The sequence below is a fragment of the Lissotriton helveticus genome, chromosome 7 (assembly GCF_964261635.1).
Source record: "Lissotriton helveticus chromosome 7, aLisHel1.1, whole genome shotgun sequence".
Taxonomy (NCBI): Eukaryota; Metazoa; Chordata; class Amphibia; order Caudata; family Salamandridae; genus Lissotriton; species Lissotriton helveticus.
In genome coordinates this window covers 1,918,656,524-1,918,675,362 of record NC_136068.1, presented here as the reverse complement: position 1 = coordinate 1,918,675,362, position 18,839 = coordinate 1,918,656,524, and the positions used below count along the sequence as shown (strand labels likewise).

The 18,839-nt window shown below is 44.0% G+C and overlaps 1 pseudogene; it reads right to left on the bottom strand.

The window, feature by feature from the left end:
- Nucleotides 1–18,839, bottom strand: part of LOC144769969 (early activation antigen CD69-like) — a 107,922-nt pseudogene that overhangs the window by 8,795 nt on the left and 80,288 nt on the right.

The window sequence follows — 18,839 nt, the reverse complement described above, 5'->3', positions numbered from 1 at the left end:
ATTGGCTCAATTCCTCCTGGTTGCCAGTCCAGGTCAGGAAAACATCGTCAATATACCGCATATAATTGGTGATGCGGGAACTGTAAGGATTGTTGTTATATATGAATTTCTCTTCATATAATCCCATAAACATTATGGCCAGCTCTGGAGCAAAGGGGCAGCCCATCGCTACTCCTTTTGTTTGGAAGAAGAACTCACAGTCGAATTTGAAAAAATTCTTCTGCAGCGCGAAGCGGGATAAATCCAATATGCCGATGTTTTCCTGACCTGGACGTAATTGTTCTAATAAGGAGGAATACTTCAAACATGCTGGCGAGCTGAAAGAACGTCTCATGCAAAGGGGTTACCCCAAAAAACTTTTAAGGAACTCCCTTAAAAGAGCCTGGTGGACTCCTAGAGAAACCCTATTGGAAAAGAAAGTCAAAAAAGATCTCAAAAGAATTGTATGCGTTACTACATTCTGCCCAGCAGCCAATCCATACAAAAAATTGATTCTTTCCAATTGGCATTTACTTAAAGATCTCCATGAGGACTTTATGTCCCCCCCTCTATTTGCTTACAAAAAAGAAAAGAGCATAGCCAATCATGTAATCAGAGCTGCCCTTCCTACAACTAAGGCACCTACTTTGCAAAGCCTATTCGGACTTCCACCAACCAAGGGCCATCACAAGTGCGGAACTTGCACTTGTTGCGATGTAACTATTGAAGAATCTGTTTTTAGTATGAATAACATCTATTGGAAACATGAAACGTTTACAAATTGTAAAAGCAAAAATGTAGTCTATGCCATTGTTTGCCCGTGCCCTCTGGTGTATATTGGTAAAACTACACAGGAAGTCCGACACAGGATCACTCAGCACAAATCTAGGATCAGGAAAGGGGTTGAAAATGCCCCACTGGTCAACCATTGGTCCAGGATGAAACATGAGCAATCTGACCTGAAATGGACAGTACTCTCGAAAATCGAGAAGGATCCGAGAGGAGGAGACATGGACGCGAGATTGTCCCAACGTGAGGCTCTGCTCATTATGAAATTTAATACAGCGTCCAAAGGCCTTAATGAGATTGCTGAAATTTACAGAAATCCCAGCTAAATTTATTTGCTCAGTCCAGATACCTTCGTTATCCTCCGAATTTGTAGTTCCTGGCGGAATTTAAAAACTACATGTCCCATACTGCCATGGGGCTATTTAACAGGAAGTTGCCCTTCCAGACGGCAGCGTTTACTCCGCCACTCGCGTTTTGGAAACAAGGACAGACGCCTGCTTTCCATCGGTACGTCCCTAGACTCTCGTTTTAGCTTGATAACATCGCAAGTGTTCTCACCACTCAGACTTATGCCCCCCTCCGTTCTTTTTTCAGCAAATTTACACCGTCCCCCAGATTGAAGGACGAGCAGGGAATCTCCGGCAAGCGTTAAGCCGGTTGAAGCGCAGGTAAGAATCCCGCTTAGGGACACAAAGTTTGAATGAGGCATAGCGAGTGCTTGATATTAAAACTGCACACGTATTTCTTTTTGCTTCTAGCCACTGTCAGCATTCTACTTTTTACCATCTTGATCTGCCGCTCTTTGAATATTGATGACTCTTTGGTTCATTGGCTAAGGTAGGATGTGGCTCCCACTGGGTTTTGAGTCTCTCAGTTTTAATCGTGTCTGAACACTCCCCCCCTAAGTTCGTCTCTTTTTACTTTTGCAGAACCAATTGGTCCTGAGGAGAACCCCCCTAACAAGTGGGGTTTGAAACGCGTCGACCACTCTACCCCCGTATTTGGTCCTTATTTGCTGTTCTAAAGATCGATCATCTTTAAGTTTGTTGTGAGAATGACTTTCCCCGTGTAAATACACCTAAAGGATTGAAAAAAACTGCATTATCCCAAGGGATTCTCTCCAATCTATGTTTTGACCAATACGTGGTTCCATTTGGATTTTCTTGTTTCTTTTTGTTCACTGACTATGGTGTTTTATGTATGAATGTTTGTGTATGACTGGACGGCCATGATTGATTGAATGTCTGAAATATTTACTTTTTGTACTTACTGTATATATGAAACTGTTTGCTTCTCCTTGCACTCACAAAAAACAAAGCAAAAAATAATTTAAAAGAGAATAAATCTTGATACATTGCTAAAGAAATCAAGCAGGTGGTATTGCTTTTTTCAAACCCCTATTGTTCCCCCCAGTTTTGTGGACTAACTTTGTCTCAGCATTGGCTCTCGTGTTGTTTTTCTAGTTAATTTGGGCTCAGCCTTGCTGAGTTAGGAGTCAGGACCCTGTTTAGTTGTTTTGTGTATTGTTTACGGCATTTTTGTTATTCAACATAAGACATAAGCTCTGGTAGACATCTAAAGTGGTCTTTACATCAGACTCTACAAGCAGAGCCAATAATTCTAGCATTGACTGCAAGCCACTTGGTGTTGTCAGTGCTTGTCTTGTCATGGTTTTTGTAAAACTCCATTGCTGGGGAAGCTGTCGGGCCTTTGTCAGTATAAAAATCATAAACTTTGGTTAAAAGTGTAAAAAAAAAATTCTTTTTATCAAAAACATACATTGCCATACTGGCATACTAGTCACTGGCACTGAAAGGAACTACTTTGTGGTTTGATGTGCACTTTGTTAGAGGGCAGAGTGTAGTCACTCACAGTGCCATTATGCAATGAATCTATGGGATGAATCTAGATAGATTTACTAAAAGTGAACGTAACATAGGGCAGCAATCAAAGAAGCTGTGCTGCGTTGCACGGAACAGGAGACAGCTAAGCTGCACCATATCTGGTTTAAATTGATGGATGTCGTAGCAAAGCATGTGCAATCCCGTGATAGTGAGATATGCTAGTAAAGTATTGGAGTGCTGTGTGTGCGCCTTGGGGGAGGGGGCAGGAAGTGATGACATGCAGTGTAGCCACCATACATCAGCAGCTGACCAGGACTAGAGGCTACTGGGTATTGGTTCCATTGCCAGTTTGCCACTGATTGCTCACAATTCCTTCCCTGTTGTCTCTTACTGGTGGTGTGCTTGCTACCCAGCATTCTTCTTTGAACAAAAGAGAGCTGTGAGGGTCTAGCATGGATGAATGCTGCCCATCAACTGATGCCAGCTTTACTTTCTACCTATGATTGGTGCTCTTCAGTTGGGTGTGGGTTGGTTCAGTGGCACAGGGAGCGTGTGACCCACGTCTGGGCCTACCCGCCCAACTTACGGCGTTACATGGAACATAAAAATGTATTCCACACCGGATCTTCACTTCTCTCTCGCGAGCAAAGTTACAAATCCAGTATTAGCCTCTCTGGTCAATGTCCGCAGCAATGACGGCCATACCAGAGTCGGCAAGAGCCTCTGGTGCAACTGTGGGAGACCACGTTTACCAAAGACAAGAGCTGGGGAAGCACCCGGGACCCCCAATCCACTGTGGGATTTTAAAAAACAATGGGCCAGATTTGCAAACCTTTCACGCTGGATTTGCATCACTAGCGCAAAATGATTTTGGGTTGGATTTACTTTCCAGCGCAAATCGTGCTTTACTCTGGAAAGTTGCCTAAAGGTAACCAAAGCAGCGCAAAGCATTGCTTCGAGTGACTGCGCCAGAGGGGCGTTACATGGGCGTTCCCGTACTGCCACTCATTCTTTTTCATGCAAAGCCCTTTCTTCTGAAAGTAGTAGGCAGGGTTTTGCACCAAAAAATAACTCAAAACAGCCGTTAAAAAGAAAAAAAACTTTAATTTCTCCTTTCTTTTCCGACTTAGCATATGTGCAGAACCCTTCCAGTACAAATCCTATGCTAGACTCGCACGCATACCCGTGCACTACGGTTCAAAGGTGGGTATGAGGCGCACGGCTCCCTGATTGTGTGCCGGCATTAGAGAGAGGAGAGGAGAATGTCATAGATATTACGCTTTCTGCTGCTCTCGCTGTAATGCAGCGAGGTGGGGCAACTTGAGGTGCTGTGGAGCGATGCCTGCAAAAAGAACAATTGATGGACAGAAGGCAGAACAATGTCATACATTCACCCCAGTTCAGAGATCTGGGCCTAAATCCATAGTTTTTTTTCTCACCATGCCATTTCAGTTTGGACCCAGCCATATGCAAATTAGTATTGATCCTGCGCCCAATGGGAACAGTCCAGACCGAACTGCCAGGTCAGGTCCTCCCTGGAGCAGTAATAAGCATCCTAAGGACCGGTTTCGGGGATTCACCCCTCATCAGCCAGGCTAGCTTGATTCCAGTGGCACAGTGAGCCCGTGACCCACATCTGGGCATACCGGCGCACTTCAGGCAAGAAAGCAAAAGACACACAAATGATGGACGGAATGCAGAACGAATCAAAACATTCATCCCCAGTCAAGAGATCTGGGTTAAATCAATAGTTTTTTTGCTCACCAAACCAGTCCCAGGCATCTTTGTAAATATGGCCCTTAATATCCAAAGCTCACTGAGGGTTCTGACCTATGGCCAGGGCCCTGGAATTGTGATTGTGCAGCTGCGTTAATTTTTGCATTATTATATGTTTGTCGCATTTGCCATATGATCCATCATCTTCCTCATATTCTGCAGATTTTAAAAACAACATAAATGTTTTAGCTCAAACGGTTCAAAAGTTACTAAAACTGTGTTGCTACGCAGTGAAAAGGCCCTTTGCAAAGCTGGACTGGCCTCCTTTCTGTTCCTTTTTGCTATATTTGGATGTTAAACTGGTACTAACGAGGTTCAACCAACGCCCAGTTACCAAGTTTAAAAATGACAAAATAAGGAAGTAATACTATTACAAAATGTGCCACATTATGCTGCATAATTTGCCTTTTCTTGCCGCATAATTTTCTCAACCCCAACACATAATTTGGCCTTCTCCTGTCACATTTTTCCAGTGGTCCTGCCTATGTCCTAGTTGGACTGTATTCAGGTCCTATGTCCACATAATGAGCGTCTATGTAAATTCCTGCACTTTCCAGAAAGGGTGGACTGCTGAGATTGTCAAACGATAATGGACAAGTTGGGCTAGTTGAGAGCAGGTCATTGGCCATGGAGTTGGATTGGCCTGGAGAGGACTACAGAGGCTAATTTAGATAGCTTTAGAGGAAAGACCAATGAAGGCATCTTACATGTCGTCCCTTAAACGAGAGCCGTCCGGCCATCTCCATTCCCCGTCCTTATTCCGGAGTCCAACCCAGTAATCCTTGGAGTCCTTGAAACGGGTAACGATGGCCTGCAATCAAAGGTAAGACTGGTTAATGACGGTGGGCACTCAACACTAAAACAGCAAAACAGAGCATTGATACAGCCGCCGGCCTTGACAGGCGCGAGATACAGGTCTTAAAATCATAAGAAAATCTCCCCGTTCAACACAGATATAGAGTGGCGATACTTTCTATGACCATGAACTTGCCATGTAAATTTTCCTTCCAGGGCATCCTTAGATGGTCTCAACAGTGTTCAGACTCTGAAGATTCCACCTCCAGGGGGGTGAGACTCTGCCTTCGGAGAGTCGGCGGGGGTGAGACTCTGCCTTCGGGGAGTCGGCGGGGGTGAGACTCTGCCTTCGGGGATTCGGCAGGGGTGAGACTCTGCCCCCGAGGTGAGTCTCCGCCTCCCCGGGAGGGGGTTGAGACCCTGCCTCCAGTACTGCCTCCATCAACACCAAGAAATATTTTATCATATAAGGGCCTTTGTGTTTTTTCAATCTGTTGCAGCTTTAACAATATGTGTAACATATTAAGAGTTCAAAGGTCATTTATTGTAATTTTTATCCTCCTGAATATTTTCTCTTTCAAAATAGTTATTGCATGCTTCAAGATTATTTTGATAGTCCAAGGTTTTCTGATACAGGGAGTCAACAACCAGCACTACAGATTCATAGTACAGAGAGGCAAAAAGGCTAAAACAGCTTAAAAAACAATAATTCTTTCCACCAGGAAAATTCTAAATACACCCAGATGAGTGATGATGTGTCAATGTTTACTCAGGCCTTGTGGGATGATAGAAGGCCCGGTCTGACACCACATACATTCGCAAATCACCTGTTTTTGTGTAAATGCTATTTAATGGTTGAGGTGGGCTGATTCATAAGGATGTTGCATGTGTAAGTTGAATTTAGTGCGCAAATTCACTTTTCCAACTCACACAAAGAGAATTGACACCATTACAGAGATACACTCCTGCACAATGTTATCCCAGCATTATTCATGTGTAAATCCACTCCAAGAGGAGGTTGTGGCTACTCAAAACTTTATCCCCAACCCAGCTCGGTGCTGAAACTATTGGATATTTACTCTGGCAAGGGCAGGTGTAAATCCATTGCCAGGGTTGGTATTTAAAGAGTAGAAGCCCACATAAGTGCATTGCTGTATGTGATGGGGTTTATATAGAGGGGGAAAATACTAAAAATAAAAACATAATATGCCCTGTGGTTTCCACATACATATCTTACTGCCACACACTGGTATCCATCATCATCCTACCTTGTCCTGTAGAGTCGCTATCGTAGACATGTTTGCATTTTGCGAAGCACAGAACGCGTGACTTGCATCCCAGGACTTGGTCTCGTTGGAAAACAGGTAGCACCTTCCTTCGTACCACATCCACTGACGCGGGCAGGGGGGGTCCAGACCTCAGAGGGGATGGAAAGTAGATCATTAGGACCATGAAAGAGGGTGCTTTCTTCTCAGTCATGAAACTGTGGAAACATTGATGTAGGAAACCCTCTTCCATGGACCATTTCCTTACAGAGAGATGGAACTGAGGAGCCTGGGGCACAGTGGAGAAATGCATGCTGGGTAGGCCTGTGGGCAGGCAGAAGCAGCTATCAGAGGAGCTATATGATGGGTAAAAGTAAAGTTCTCTTTTAAAACTGCGAGTGGTAGGGGCTCAAAATAATCAATAAACACATTTTAATGTTATTTGTTTAACTGTCTGTTCTGAAAAATGTTTCTTGCAGTTCAGGAACAAGGGGGCAATCTCTAAACAGCCATAGCAAATTTAGATTTGGTTTTAGATTTGGTGCGTAGGTATCGATAAAACATAGTTATTTCATAAATGCGAGTAAGAGCAAAATCCATAGACAGTTTATTTGAAAGCCTTGTGTGTATGAAGTGGGCGTTTGGTAGCAAAACATAAGTAGTGGTGGGCGGTGAACTCCGCTCCGTACCAACTCCGCGTTCTTTTTGGGTACACAGAGTTCAGGCAGACTGCTCCTTCACCCACATCCCTTTGGTAAAACAACTTTACCGTTACAAATGTGAACTTTAAAGCATTTCAGGCAGTGAGAGAGGTGATGATTTTGGGGTCCCCCTAACCTAGGGAGAGGACCAAGCAGATCTAGAATCTCGTCCATAATGCTTTGCGGGGCCTTTGGTGGGATTGTATTTTTGCCCATTCCTGTGCTTGGGGTGTTCCTAGGAGGATGGGACCACCACCGAATCGTTCAACATCATGTGCTCTTTGTGTTCAAGGCATCTGCTTGGTCCTCTCCCTAGGTTCGGGAGGACCCCAAAATCATCACCTCTCTCACTTCTTGCTATATTTCCAATTTCACTTATGTGAGATAACTAAATGCTCTCTAGCATGTAATGGTAGAGGGGTTTGTTGCTTTACCTAAGGTGTGTGAGGTTTCTGTGTCCGAGGTTTCCATGGAGGGGAGCAACAGAGATTTTATTTTCAATTCTGAGGACATAGTCACCAACTCTGCCCACCCTTAACCCGTTGGGTGCTCACGACGAGCTGAGCTCGTCATGAGGCACGGTGGCGCTGCACTCATGACGAGCTGAGCTCGTCACGGCCGTTGGAACATTCACATGCGGGGATAATTTCCCCGCTGTGCTGAACGTTCCAAAACGGGTGCGGTCGTGACGAGCTCCGCACGTCATGAGTGCAGCTCCACTGTGCCTCATGACGAGCTGAGCTCTTCACAAGCACAGCGGCGCCACGCGTGGCCCCCCTCCACAGCGGGGGGAAAACACCCCGCAGCGAAGGGATTAAACATAAGTTGGTAGCCCGGCAGCATTCGACAGCACTGTGGGCGCTAGGGGAAACTAAAATATGTATTTATGTACATTAGTTAGGTATGTACACATTTAAGTTGCACAATGGCATTATAGGTCACATGTTTACTGTTATTTTCGTGACATATTTACAATTTATGTGTAGTTAGTTAAGCGATTTGCCCAGAATCACAAGACTTTCAGTCAAGTGCTGGAGCTAGGCTGGAATATGAAGGTCATGAGGTTACAAAGTCAGCAGCTCAGCCACTAGACCACACATCTGCCTTGGTAATTCTACAACAGATATTTAAGGATTTGCTTACATTTGAGAGAATCTACGTATTTATTCAATTAATTTTAAAGTTTCTTTCAGAGACAATATCATGTAAAGGAACCAGAGCTGCAAACAACTGGATTTCAAATAGTAAATCTACCCCTAAACATGCACACTTTTCCCAGTTAAAATCAGGCTGGAGTTAAAATAGTTAATTCTCAACTCCCCCAAATATAAAGCACTTTCTCCAACATTTGAAGACCTGGTTTTAGAATAGTAAATTCTTCCTCACCCAAGAATAGGCACTCCCCCCCCAATGTTTATGGGACTGGAGTTAGAATGTAATATAATCAATGTTTGTGTGGTTTGGTCAGTGTAAGAAATATATTTTTTTAAGTATATTATTTTTAAAACGTTAATAGGATTTATATGCTATGAATACATTTTTGTGTTCCATGTTTTTATGTTTAGAAAAGTCAAGATATGTTAAATTAATACACTTACTTTTTGAAAAGATGTTCTTTTCTAAGGAGTTATTTTTAAATATTTAATAGTTTACGTTTGTTAAGGTTTTTAAAATGTTTCTTTGTCCGTTTCATTTAGTCATGCATTTAATGGTAAAGATTTAGGGCCTCATTTCGAAGCCAGTTGGACGAGCGTCCTAACGGCATCCTGTCAGAAACAGGACCGCCTGACAAGGAGTAGGCAGTCCCACTTCCCAAATTACAACACGGCCGCGTTCACGGCGGTCGGAAAGCGTCTATTTCCTATTTCGGCTTGGCTTCAGCACAAGCCGCAATAGGAAAAATACACTTTTAAACATTCATGTTTAGGATGTTTAGGGAGCATAGGTGCCCCCCAAGGTTCATAGCTGAGGGTCGCAGGGACAGGGGCCCAGCTAGGTGCCCCAAAATACCCTTTCCTCCCAGCCTTTTCATAGTTGAAGAACCAACATGAAAAGGCTGACGGAAACATGCATCGTAATCCCCATGGCAGTGCCTCCATTTTGGGGATTACGATCCACGCTCCTCCCAGACAGGCTCCTAGAGCCTGTCGGAGGTGGAGCAGATTCCCCCCGCAGGCAGCGGTCGCGCATCCATCATAATACGGCAGTCGGACTGATGCCGCAGATGTCGGGCGGACCTGCACCCATGAGCTGTCAGATGGCCTTCCACCTAAGATTGTAATAAGGCCTTTAGTTTTCACCTTTTGGAAACTGAATTTTAAAATATTATTACAATAAAATGTAATTTTAAATTGAAAGAAGGTATTGTAATTAAAAGTATAGAATATACATTTTTTAAATGCAAGTATGTTTCTATGATAATATTTAAGGTATAAGACATATGATTAGACTGATGGTTTAAATTAAAAATGCATTTCTAAAATATTACTAAAGATATTTTTTATTTAATATTAATTACATAAATACATTTAATTTTATCAACTAGAATCTTTTTCTGCAATATTTTTTCAATATTGTTGTTGAACTGTACATTATTGCAGCCAATATTTTTGAATTTTGTACATTTATATTTCCAACAGTTTTGTTATTTTAATTTTAAACAAGTTGAATCAATATTTTTGTTAACAGTATCTAGAGAATCATATTTTTAATTGCTCCATATGAGTTACGCCAGTGCATCTAATGGCTGTACTCACCTTCTGAGCCAGGTAGTGGATACCCCGGGTGCCAAATCCATTAGCATACCCTTTTCCCAAATCTCTCATGATTCCTGCCTACACTCGGGTGACCCAGTGTTCACCAGTCAGCTTGCCCATTTACCAAGCCAGGGGGCTTACAGCGGAGTTAAAATGACTCCTTATTCAATTACTATTACATCTAAACAGATCTATTAACATTTGCTGGCCTTGATCACTTCACTAATAGACATGAAACAATGGTGGCCATCACAAATTTCAATATTTTTAGAATGTAACTAATTGACTAGATTTCGCCAATTGACTACATCTGAGTAATTTTCTATCTGCCTATCCTATCCCATCCCCTCTTGGCCCATTAAACTGAATACCCCCTTTTGTTAACCTTGCTCCATTCTTAGATTGTAATACATCTTCTGCATGTTAATGTATCTCTCTGGGCAGTCTGTCTTACTTCTATGAACATGTGCTACAAATAGTGCATTAACTTTTGGCTTGGAGAATCTTCTTTTACCGTCTTAAATAATCCTACACTTTTGCTACTAGTCTTGATACCCAAGCCTCTGAAGAAGGTTTTGGTGTCTCCAGAGACGAGTGGGAATTTTCACAGTAGAGCTAGCCCTACCCCCTTAAGGAAGTCCCAGCCGGGCGTCTCTTTTTAATAAAGGACCTTCCAGTTTGCATTAATGTGATACTTACTGGAAATAGTTTCTGTGATGCGATCTCTCCTTTCTTGTCCAATCTGCTTTACTGTAGTAGCAAAGAAGGCATGTGTTAACTTAAAGTACTCTGAATTATTTCTAATGCAATGCATCACAATATACTGCTTAGTTTATCATTTCACCCCACCCGAAGGCCGGTACAATGAAGATATCCGAGGCTACAAACCTCCAGATGGCCACCAACACAGACACTTCTCAATTTACTATCAACATATTGTTACATTAACCCATGTTAGGTAAATTTCTAGGCCAGGGCTGCCGTTTGTCCCTCCCTAATTGCGGATCAGAAAGGTTAATGGCAACCTGGTGCGCATTTGATTGTGCCCAAATTGTGAGGACTCCTGCTTGAAGCCCAGATCTGCCCCATGCTGCTGGTCAATGGAGGATTTTAATGGACTCCAACACTGCAGATCCCAAAAAGCTACATACTATGGCCATATTTGGACAGCTCACAATGACAATCAGACATTGGAACATATTAACAAAGTCCCTCCCAGCAGATCAATCCAATCTTTAGCTTCTTTGCTTTTGCCAATGGTTTTTAGACTCACTGTACAGCATCCCCAATGTACAGGTAGGTGTGCACACCATGTAAGATGTGGACTGGTAAATAAATAAAATAAGTAGTGCTAAAGTGTTTTCTTTATCAGACGTGGGGGACAGCGCGGAGGACTGGGGTGGGCTAAAGCAACACTGAAGGCTGGGGTGAAGGAAAGCAATACGGAGATCCAGTCTGGGGGCAAGCAAAAAGGATGGCAGGATGGGAAAGAAAAGCAACGTGGAGATGGCAGGGAAGAAACAAAAGGGTGACAAAGCAACGGGGGTAGAACATCAGGGCGACTGCTGCATGTAGATTGGCAGGGAGAAGCACAAAGGTGACAGATAGCAACACGGTTTGCAGGGGGAGAGAAGTAACTTGGAATGGGTAAATATGATGTCAACAGCAATACCAATAAATGCGATGTCAATGTATGCCATCACCTGTGCCTGCATACCCATGTCAATACCCATAAATGCAATGCCAATGTATGCCATAAGCTATGCCCGCATAAGAATGTCAAAACCAATAAATGTGTTGATCAACGTAAGCCATAATCTATGCCGGCACAACACCGGCAGTAACTATGTCAATGTATGCCATAATCCTTGCACGGACAACAATGTTTTTATCAGTAAAAACAATGTCGATGTACGCCATGATCTAGGCACAGATAATTATGCTAATATCAGTAAAGACAATGTCAATGTACGCTAAGACAACTGTACGCAAAATGTTCAGAACATCGATAACAAGCATTTGCAATGCAATAGGTCTCGCATTAGGAAAGTTTGAGCTATTGGTATTGTAAATGACAAATAATTTATTTATATGTTGGCTTTGAAAATAGCTAAATTAATAGCTTTGTCATTTACAATGCTAATAGTTTTAACTTTCGCAAATGTGACACCTATAGCATTTGTAATGCAATATGTGTTGTATTTACGTGACTTAGATGTATTGATATTACAAATAACAATGGCTTTTAATTTTTTTAAATGATTAATACTTAAATAAGTTATTGTAATTTATAATGGCAATAGCTTGTGAAGATTATGTTCAGTGTATTTTATTGTGACGAAAATCCAAGAACAGAAGTGAAATATTAACATCTTTTTGTGACATTTGTATTAAAGCTTGAAACATTGAGAGAACATATTTGAACCAGTTTTTATTGATTGGTTGTACAGATTGATGCTGTGGTGGCGCTGAGTGATGTGGTGGCGACGAATGATGCTGTGGCGTTCAGTGATGCTGTGGTAGCGCATAGTGATGTTGTGGTGCCCCTTAGTGATGCTGTGGTGGTGCTGAGTGATGCTGTGGTGATGCGAGATAGACTGCGATAGATAGATAGAGGGAGGGGGATAGATAGAGTGAGGGTGATAGATAAAGTGAGGGCGATAGATAAAGCGAGGGCGATAGATAGAGTGAGGGCGATAGATGGAAAGAGTGAGGACGATAGATGGATAGAGTGAGGATGATAGTTGGATAGAGTGAGGATGATAGATGGATAGAGTGAGGGCGATAGATAGATAGATGGTTGTGTGTGTGGGGGGGGTTGTGTGTGTGGGGGGTTGTGTGTGTGGGGTTGTGTGTGTGTGGGGTTGTGTGTTTGTGTTTGGGTGTGTGTGTGGAGCATTGGTGTGTGTGTGTGGGGGGGTTGTGTGTGGGGGGTTTTGTGTGTAGGGGGGATTGTGTGTGTGTGTGGGGGGGTGTTTGGGTGTGTGGGGGGTTGTGTGTGTGCGGTTGTGTGTGGGGGTTGTATGTGTGTGGGGTTATGTGTGTGTGGGGTTTTGTGTGTGGGGTTGTGTGTGTGGGGGCTGTGTGTGTGTGTGGGGGGGCTGTGTGTGTGGGGGGCTGTGTGTGGGGGGGGCTGTGTGTGGGGGGGGCTGTGTGTGGGGGGGTTGTGTGTGCTGACAGAGGGGCAAGGATCTTCTGAGGCATTCCCCTGAGAAGGGCATAGTCTGGCTGTGGAAGACCAAGTGATAGCTCTGCTGTTTTTAGGACTTCAGATGGCAGAAAGTGTTTGCAGATTTAGATGAATGTACATAGGAACTGTAAAGTGCTGCTGTCTAGGAAGTGATGCCTGAATACAGATGTTTAGTAAGACATGGAGCCTTGAGGCAGCTATGACTCTGGGAACTAGAAGGAAATCTCCCTGGGCTACCAGAAGGCAAGCTGGCCTCCAAGTCCGACAGACCTTTCAGAAGTGAGCACACCTGTATTGTTGCCTTTGCTAGATCAGCAGCTTGGACTTTGTGCCCGTCATGGATCCTGGATTATAAAATGCTGCAGTCTCGGTTATCTCGTGTGTTCTTTAACATAGCCCATTACAAGGAGTCAACCAGTGAGTGACGTCACTTCCGCTTGTCACAAGAGTTTGGTGAGATTACACCACTGGGTGAGCCGCTAGCAAACCATTGACGTTCAGACAGAATCCTCCAGGAAAAATCTGCATAAGCATGGTGCACCGCAGAAGGCATGTGTTAATAAGCGCTACCCTCTGAATCCGACACTCTTCTAGACCACGGTCATGACACACTTTTGCGGCCCTTCACACTTCCGGCAACGAAATAGGCAATGGCTTCATAGCGCCTCATGCTCACATGCCTGGAAGCTAGGCGTATGTACACATTGAATGATTGCTGACGTATGTTCAGTAGCGCAGCCATGGTGTGTGTGTATACGCGCGTTCACAAGTTGTGTGTGTGTGTGTTCTAAAATAATGCAATTGCCGGAGGCTGACTTGCCTCGGAAGCGGGACAGGGGATGTGCACAACGCGTGGCTGTACGTGCGCGTACACCGGCGCAAAATCGCCAAAAGCTCTGTGCGTGGCCATCTTCTGTGCCACTTTCGAGGCAAGTCCTTAACAATAAGCCTCGCTGGCGACAGCGCTTCGTGCTGCGTACGCCAGGCTCGACCTAAAAAGTGACACTAGTGCCTGCCATATTATTTTTATCCAGTGAACCCGTATCAATTCTGTCGCATTTACCCATGAACTCTGATTCAGAGATACACGGTTAGGCAGGTCCAGTGACCCACACATGAATATGTAGGTTTACCCCACAGTCTTTCTCCCCGCAGGGAATCACAACGCGGTCGTTACCACGACCGCATTGTGATTCCGCATACCATTACTCCGCAAGTCGGAACAACGACTTGCGGAGTTGGGGCGCTGGATGTTGGAAAAGTATAATTTACTATTCCAACTCTAGTCTGTGCGGACCCTAGGGAAGGTGTTGGATTTAAAATCCAACACCCCCCACCCCCTCTGCAAGTCGTTGTTCCGACTTGCGGAGTAATGGTATGCGGAATCACAACGCGGTCGTGGTAACGACCGCGTTGTGATTCCCTGCGGGGAGAAAGTTTTGGGGTAAACGTTGTTTACCCCACACATACACCTATGAAATAACAGGTCAGAGATGTGGTCTCACTTACCAGAAAGACAAAACCCTGATCGATCCCACAGGCAGCTAGTTGGTCCACAAAGAGGTCCGAGGAAATTGGCCCCAATTAAACAGGTTTAGCCAAAGGCACAGGTTCCCCAAAAAATACCAAAACGCGAGATACCATATCTAGAAAAAAACCCTCAGTGAATCAGGACACGACATGCATACGTAGTGATCACGCGATCCTCATGCCGGACATCTTGACACATACACACTGGCTCACTCTAGCTCACACTAGCTCTTCCTGAGATCGAGAGCCATCTGCGTCCTTAACAGATGACCAAACTTCATTTATGACGGAGATGTTTTTTTAAGAATGCAAAAATTACTTTATTGTAGCTCACAAGAGGTATATAATGTCAGCCAAAACTTTGTACACCGAGAGACTTTCCTCATATGGGTAAATGCGACAGCAGTGATACGGGTTCACTTTCCTCATATGCGTTCTGTTGAGACTCTCCCGGTGCTGTGTTTAATTAAACTAACTTGTTCCTGTTTTGCCAAATGCCTCTTATCTTTTAATTTCTTTATGGTAAATTCATATCAGAGGAAGAAGCACACAAGGGAGACAGCTGAAAAACACATGCACTACCATGGATTGATTAACCCAAAACAAAAACGTAGTGCTTGAAAAGCAAATCAGTGGAAGCATAAAAATCAGCCAATCAAAAGAGACGGTAAAGAGGCTATGTTCGATGGGAGGGACTAATACAAACTTGATAAGCTGGCACAGAAAAAAAAGTAGGCAAATGGCAGTGACAGACATTACTTGGTTTTGAGACAGTGGTTGCTGGTACAGTCCACCTGCACTAATTTTTGGGGACCGACACTTATTCTTCCTCTTCAAACTTTTCCCGAGAGAGAAAACCATACAAAGGGGAAAGATTGAGGAAGAGAAGCTTCGGACTCAGCTAGGGAATCTTTTTCCACCTGTATGAGAACCGTCTTCAACTGGTTGAAAACATTGCAATATAATTCAGAGAAGATGGAAATCTTTCTCTTTGGGCCGATTTGGTCTCCTGGTTGGTTGGGTTGTTGGCCTATGGTTGGCTCCACCCCTCTAACACTCATGGACACTGCAAGAAATTTGTGTGTTTTATTTAACAATTATCTCCCTTTCAAAGGCCAAATTCACTCAGTTGTCAGGGTGTGCTGCTGGTTAATGAAGGCCTGAAATGTTTAGTTTCAATTCCCTGGAAGGCCCAGAAAATAGTTGTTCAGGCATCCATTCTTTCTAGATTGGATTACGCCAATGCATTACACTTCGGCCTCCCAATTTTTCTGGCTCAATGCCTGCAGGTACTGCAGAGCATAGCAACGCACCTCTTATTCAATACTTCCAGGCGCACTTCTACACATCTTCTTTCCTAAAAAAGCTTCACTGGCTGCCTGTCAATAGGAAAATTACTTTTAAAGCTGTGCTGCTTGCTCACCATGCTGTGCGGGGTGCTGTTACTCTCTATCTGACTAAAAGAACCTGTTTCAAAGTCATTCTTGTGCCCTGGGTGGCACCCCCCCCCCCACACACTTTTTTGCTATCCTAAACTGTACAGAAAAGAAGTTGTCTGTAAGGCCAAATTCAGCCTACCAGTGATCTTTCCTGATTGGTCAGAGTTTAAGTGGATTAGCCAGGCTGCTTTGATGAGGTGATAAGTAGCCCCTGGGGTTAAACAGCTATTCTGGGAGGAGAGGTTTCTGCTCCATATGAATGCCAGAGTCAGGGCGAGGGGGTCATAAACAAATATCTTCAATAGAAGAGGGAGACACGCAGAGAAACCAGTTGGTTTAGCCAGCTCTTGCCTCTCTGCTGGCACTTCACCCATATTGAATTTTGGAATAATAGTGTTTTCTGGGAGACCATAGTTCCACACTTTGGATAGAAAAGTCATGCTCTGGGGTGTTGTCCTGCACCTCATTTTACAGGAGTGCCTACCTGTGTGACCCCAGGGATCACTGAATAAGTTTCCGAGTGGGGCAGTGCCTCAAAACTCGGCTGCTTGAAACTAAGAGAAGGATTGCCAAGTTGGAAACTTGATTTGCACCATCAGGCTCTGCATTCCGTCTGACTGCGCCTGCTACATTATCTGGAAATACAGCCCTGTGGATGTGCCTTGTTGCAAGAGGAATAAAGAGTGGGTTCCCTGCGAGCTACAGGTTAACAGATCTCACCTGCCTCAGCTCCACCAAGAATCCTCTGCCTTGAGTGTATCCAGTGGTCTTTAAAGGGTGTTGTCCAGGTGCATTGTGGGAATTGTGGTCCTAACCATTCAAGGACCATCTTGGAGATTCCAGACCCTTGGGTTCTGTTTTTGACACGTTGGACCCTCAAGAGGAACTTCAGGAAGAAATTTCAGAAGTTTGAGAAAGTTTGGTGAACTTTTGTTAGAAAGCTCCAGAGGGTGACCGGGCTCTTACAGAAAGGCACTCCGACGAACCCTCACCAAATCCAGCCTGCTGGAGGAGGGTGCACAACATCTGGTGAAAAATCCTCCAGAAAAGTTTCTAAGTGTAAAGGTAAAATCTTATCCGGTGCCTCCTGCTTAGTGTATTCAACCAGGGCTCCATTGTGGTGAGCCTCAAACTTTGACTTTGTCCTGGTCAGAGGCGACCAAATGTCCAGAAGCGGCACTATTGGTTTCTAAGCACTACCCTACAGTGGATTTGTTTTCCGCTTTGTCGTAATTTTAGATAAAAGTATTTCCTATTTTTATAAATTGGTGTTGGATTTTTATTGTGTGCTGTGTCTTAATTATTTACTGAATTGGTGTTTTTAAATGCTTTACATACCTGTCTCTGAAGTTAAGCCTGCCTGTTCGTAGCGAAGCTACCATGGGTTGAGCATGGGAATCATTTTCTGAGACCTATTCTGAGCCCTGGACTGTTAGTGGAATTATTGCCAGTGGCAGATGCATATTTGTCACTACTGATAACACACTTTCCAACAGAATCCTACTGTACTCTCCCGGCAGGATTCCTTCTGGGAAGGCCCAATTCATTGCCATCCCACGCTTTAAGAGATCCAGACTTGGGGGTACCTCTTTTTGTGTGTGTGTGGCTTTCATCTGGAATCAGCCACCTGTTTGTCTCAGAAATACTTCAGATGAGACTGTTTTCAGTAAACACCTGAAACATACCTTTTTAGCCTCTCTAGAGCCTACTTTTCCCTGAAAGCATGATGGCGCCGGGAGAGTCGCCAAGAAGCTGTGCACGATACAAGACCCTCCATTCATTCAAGAGCAAGACGGAAAACCCATCACAAAGGGGAAAAGCAGAAACCTGCAATAGGGAGATGCAGGGGCAGGGAGTGGGACAGTGGATTAAAGAAGCCTTGGCATCTGGGGTTCTGATGTTTAATTGCAGCTACCGCGGGCTTCTGAGCAGAGCTTTGGACAACGGTACTCATTTTACAAATTAAGCACTCGATAGAGAAGCCACTGTATCATACATACCTTATCATAATTGTCAGGCTCCAAACCCCTGTATGTTTTTGGTAAGCCCACAATGTCTTGCAATAGAGCATGTGAACGGTATAGTACACTCAACCTAAAAGGACATGTATTGCGGTGAACCTAGTAGGAATCATTGCTTTACGTTCATAGGTTTGTATATGTGCTGGAGTAGTGTGATAATACACTTCCACTAACTGTCAGCGAGAGATGTTTCAGCAGACTTCTACTGTCAGAGACACCTTGTTAGAACTTCTGGTCATTGTTAGTGAGGTCTGTGGTTAACAAGTGGTGTAAGCGGGTTACGCAATAGGGACAAACCCGATAATGCTTCACGTTGGGCCTCTGTTGCCTTGAATTTCGACCATGTGTGGTCCCAGATACATTGGAGCGCTCCGTTGTGGACACTCTGGGCCTGATTTACAAACTGTGTATATGATATAGACTCCAGTAGTACCATTTACTTGCAACAAAGTGAAACTCACAAACGTTTCGGTGGAGAACTTCACCTCTACCTCTCCCGCCTATTCTGGTAGCAGAGATCTCCACGCATGTAGTTTACGTGGGAGGGTCCCGTTTGAGTGGTGGAAAAATGGAGAATAATTACTGAAAAATGGGTGGGGTGGGGGTAGAATTAAAGAGGGGTTTTAGGAGAGACCTGCAAATACAAAATAAACACCCACAAAAGAGTGAGACAACTGCAAATTAAAAACTACATTTAAACTTGCTGCCACCGTAATAATGTAAAGACAGCTTATAGAGACACCAGCCCACCCTT